The sequence below is a fragment of the Limulus polyphemus genome, unplaced genomic scaffold (genome assembly GCF_000517525.1).
Source record: "Limulus polyphemus unplaced genomic scaffold, Limulus_polyphemus-2.1.2 Scaffold9176, whole genome shotgun sequence".
Lineage (NCBI taxonomy): Eukaryota > Metazoa > Arthropoda > Merostomata > Xiphosura > Limulidae > Limulus > Limulus polyphemus.
Window position 1 is genome coordinate 1 of NW_013674786.1, and position 5,619 is coordinate 5,619.

Here is a 5,619-nt window from a genome sequence, read left to right on the forward strand (position 1 = left end):
ACTCTTTGGCCATGACTTAATACAGCATGGATTACACACTCTCTTCGGCCATGACTTAATACAGCATGGATTACACACTCTCTTCGGCCATGACATAATACAGCATGGATTACACACACTCTTCGGCCATGACTTAATACAGCATGGACTACACACTTTCCTAGACCATGACTTAATACAGCATGGATTACACACTCTCTTCGGCCATGACTTAATATAGCATGAATTACACACTCTCTTCGGCCATGACTTAATACAGCATGGATTACACACTCTCTTTTACACACCTCTGACTTGGAATCCTATTTCTACACACCTCTGATTTGTAATCCTATTTTTACACACCTCTGATTTGGAATCCGAATTGGACAATTTTAAGAGGAATGTGAAAAACATTGAAGTTTACGTGATTTTTATCCCGAATGTTTTACTTATTGGATTCAAATGTTTTGTCATTTGTATGTGTTTAAACAGTGACTTTTAAAGTCTTGTACTGCATCTAAAAGTATCGTTTCAAAAAAAAAGTTGTATGAGGTGTTTCTTCAGGAAGATGACGTGTGAAACACCCACAAGATGACGTATGAAACACCCACTTCCATGTATTTATCATAACCTGAAGATACCAATCACCAAAGAGAGTGTGTAATCCATGCTGTATTAATTCATGGCCTACCTCTGATTTGTTTTCTTATTTTTACAAATCACTGACTTGGAATCCTATTTCTACACACCTCTGATTTGTAATCCTATTTCTACACACCTCTGACTTGGAATCCTATTTCTACACACCTCTGACTTGGAATCCTATTTTTACACATCTCTGATTTGTAAGTTTATTTTTACACACCTCTGACTTGGAATCCTATTTTGATGGAGAGTAGCAGTGTTACGTCTTTCTTAACGTGTATTTTCCTGATGGAGAGTAGCAGTGACACGTGTTTCTTAACGTGTATTTTCCTGATGGAGAGTAGCAGTGTTACGTGTTTCTTAACGTGTATTTTCCTAATGGAGAGTCGATGTTTGGACATAAGAAAATTTGAACTCACCCAAAACACAGGTACTAATTACTGACCAGTTGTGGTGTTGAACGAAAGGGCTCTTTTGTAAACTTGTGAGAGACAAACGATAGATTTGGAATCCTATTTTTACAACCTCTGACTTGGAATCCTATTTTTACACAGTGTCACGTGTTTCTTAACGTGTATTTTCCAGAGTAGCAGTGTCACGTGTTTCTTAACGTGTATTTTCCTGATGGAGAGTAGCCATCAGGAAAATACACGTTAAGAAACACGTGACACTGCTACTGATGGAGACAGTGTCACGTGTTTCTTAACGTGTATTTTCCTCATCTTATAGTTCATTTCAATACTTCTGTATCATCTTATAGTTCATATCAATACTTCTGTATCATCTTATGGTTCATTTCAATACTTCTGTATCATCTTATAGTTAAAATCAAAGTAAAACTACCATCATTAGCTTTTGAAAGGAGATCATATCAATACTTCTGTAAACTATAAGATGATACAGAAGTATTGAAATGAACTATAAGATGATACAGAAGTATTGAAATGAACTAGAAGATGGTACAGAAGTATTGAAATGAACTATAAGATGATACAGAAGTATTGAAATGAACTAGAAGATGGTACAGAAGTATTGATATGAACTATAAGATGGTACAGAAGTGTTGAAATGAACTATAAGATGATACAGAAGTATTGAAATGAACTAGAAGATGGTACAGAAGGATACAAATTGCTCTGTTTACTTCACTATTGAAATTTTTCTTCTGACTTGTAAAAACAAACATTTTTCGAAATTCAGATGGAATCTGTTTTTTTACTAAAATGTGTTAGTTTTTGTTGTTGTTGTTGTTAAGCACAAAGCTACGCGATGGTTTATCTGTGCTCTGCCCACTAGGGGTATGGAAACCCGATATTTTAACATAACAAACCTTCGACATATCGCTAAACTATTATGACGGGGGTTGATATAATAATAACAACAACCAAATAATACAAATTAACCGAAAAGTAGCTGATTTGTGAAAGTAATTGAATATTTACCATCGCTAATTAATTTTGAAGTAAATTAAAACATTTTATGATAAAAGGAATATCTTTCTACTTGCAAACGTTGATCATAAAACCCCTGATCCGTTAATGAGATTAAAATATTTAAAAAATTAATATTATTTCTATTATTTTGTATATTAGTTTTTACATGAATGAATTTATTGACAATTTTGAATCATTTAAAGTTAATAAGATGAGTTTATGGTAATTGTGATGAATGACGAAAAATCAAGCTGGCAAAGAGATTGGAATAGTTAACATTTTTTGATATCATTTTTTAACTCTATATTGACTTCCTGGATGTATTTTAGTTTAGAGTCTGTTAGAATAAGTATGGAAAGGTGGGAAATTAAGCAGAAAAATATCATAAAATACACTTTGATGGAAAATAAAAACAGATTTTTTAAAGAAATTTCGAACTCTCAGATTAGTTTAAAATGTCCTAAAATGATTAGATGGCCCCCCACACTCTGAGAAAAAAAAATGTAGTTATCAAATTGTAAAACTGCTTGTTTACTCCATCAAAATAATAGCAGTTGAAGTGACCCACTTTAGCCCACCCACACTGAAATCCTAAACCTTAGCGACTTAAGTAACGTTAACGTTGTGGTTTGCTGGCAGTTTTTCATCATTGGAAATTGGACTTTAAGTACCCAAAAAATTGGTGCTGCTCTTGGAGCTATTGATTCGCAATGCTACTATTCTTCCTTTCAAAAAAACTGTTATTGATGGAGATTTACTATTAAATCTAATAACATATGGCTGATGTTATATTAATGATCGTATGTTCTCACGAAACAAAGATTAAGTGTTTTTAATCTTACAATAACAACGTCACTTTAAAGTCACCAAACTCTCTCTCTTCACAATTGTTGATGTTACATCAAAGATGATGTGACTGTCCTTCTTCTGTAAACATTTGAAAACCTTTAAAACTTCTGAAGAGGTGTGACAAAACTCTGTAAATGGTATGATGAAAAAATAGCTGGACAGTAATAGACACTAACAAAGATAACTTAAAACGTCGACTGGCCCTAATATAGCCTGGTGATTAGGGAGCTCAATTCGTAATCTGCGGATCATAGGTTCGAACCCCATCACAGAAGATACTTGTCATTTTAGGCGTTATAATGTGACAGTTAATCCAATTTTTTCATTGGTGACGAGTAACCCAAAAGTTGGGAGTGGGTGGTCCCAGGGTAAACTTGTGTTATAATTCAAGAAACAAAGTAACTAACTAAGACTTCCATGGAAAATCAATAAGATCAAAACACCATAACACCGCCCACCTATCAATAAGATCAAAACATCATAACACCACCCACCTATCAATAAGATCAAAACACCATAACACCACCCACCTATCAATAAGATCAAAACATCATAACACCACCCACCTATCAATAAGATCAAAACACCATAACACCACCCACCTCTTGTATGAGCTTACAGTCAAGCGGCTTAGCGTTTGTTCTTTGAAGAAAAGAAAAATACATAAAATATAATAAGGAAAATTGTCTTTAATTACATTGATCTACGTAGGCCCAAATCAAAAGATATAAATTGATAGCAACAAAAATAAAATGCCATTGGTATTATTATAAAAAATGAAATGAACACAACGGAAGTTGTTGGCATCGATAATTCTTCCGGATTAGATGTTGTAATTCATGTTGTTGGTAGATGTATATAACAAAATTTACAGATATCTCGATGGCACTTAGCTGGTGGATATTGTATCGAATGAAGGTATGCAAAGCACTTTGATGAGAAAATTGGACTCTGGCACTCTTGCAACATGGAGGATGTTTGACTGAAGCGATGACCACACAATTATTGTCATCATAACAGAGCTCATTCCAAAATAAGGTAATGTAACATTATTCACAGAGTTACATAAAATACTGTAACACAAAGTTAGATATGGTACTATAACACTATTCACAAAGTTATATAGAGTACATTATTCACAGAGTTATATAAAATACTCTAACACAAAGCTAGATATGGTACTAGAAAGCTGTTCACAAAGTTATATAGAGTACATTATTCACAAAGCTATATATGGTACTATAACACTGTTCACAAAGTTATATAGAGTACATTATTCACAGAGTTATATAAAACAGTGTAACACAAAACTAGATATGGTACTATAACACTGTTCACAAAGTTATCTAGAGTACGTTATTCACAGAGTTATATAAAATACTCTAACACAAAGCCATATATAGTACTATAACACTGTTCACAAAGTTATATAGAGTACATTATTCACAGAGTTATATAAAATACTCTAACACAAAGCTAGATATGGTACTATAATACTGTTCACAAAGTTATATGGAGTACATTATTCACAGAGTTATATAAAACAGTGTAACACAAAAATATATATGGTACTATAACACTATTCACAAAGTTATATAGAGTACATTATTCACAGAGTTATATAAAATAAAAGCTAGATATGGTACTATAACACTGTAACACAAAGCTAGATATGGTACTATTATATACAAATAAAACAAAAAATTATACACTTTTATTAACTACTTAAAGGTACTGTTACTAACACAGTGTTAGGCCTACGTGTAGTTTATCTTTGAATTTACAATAGTAACACTACTTTTCAAAAATAGGCCTAAAACTGTGTTAGCAACAGTAGATACAGTACTGTAACATTGTTGACAAAAGCTATGCAGTCTATTGTAACATTGTTCACGAACCCCGCGTAAAAGAAAATGCTTACATGCCAATATCTACTACTAATTTGGGATGGAAAAAACATAGAGGGCCATTTTATTTTTCTATCACAAACATATTGTTACTAATCAGTTGTTCAAACAAGATCTGGTATTTTTATGATCAGTATTAATAGCATATGTTAAAGAAAAAGGATTTCCAAGTTCGATAAGAATAAGGCAACAGTAAATTATTGCAAAGACGGAATAATCACAATGTCTTTGAAGCACATCATACACACTCTACAGGATTTGGTACCTTCTGTAAACAACGGTCGCCTCAACGTGTCTAAACATGTTGTTTGGGCTGTAAAAACTCTCAATGTTGACCGGTGTAAATACACCTTTATTTGACGGCCCATAGTGTTGGAAGTTATGTGTGTGTCAACAGATTTGTTGAAGTGTTAGGTGAAGCGAAAAAAAAAGAAACTGAACTTCTGGCATTCTTGGTTTTGTTTTTTTTTTTGGTTTTTGTTTGTTGTGAATTTCGTGCAAAACTACTCAAAGGCTATCTGTGCTAGCCGTCCTTAATTTAACATCGCCATTTCTTGGGCTACTCTTTTAACAACGAATATTAGAATTAACCAACACATTATAACGTCCTCACGGCTGAAAGGGCGAGCATGTTCGTTGACGGGGTTCGAACCTGCGACCTTCAAATGGCTTTCATTGACGTTATTCAAATTCGCACAAATGATTATGATGTTATAAAGATTTGATCATGTGATATACACTAGTAATATGGGTGATTTTGATGTTATAAAGATTTGATCATGTGATATACACTAGTAATATGG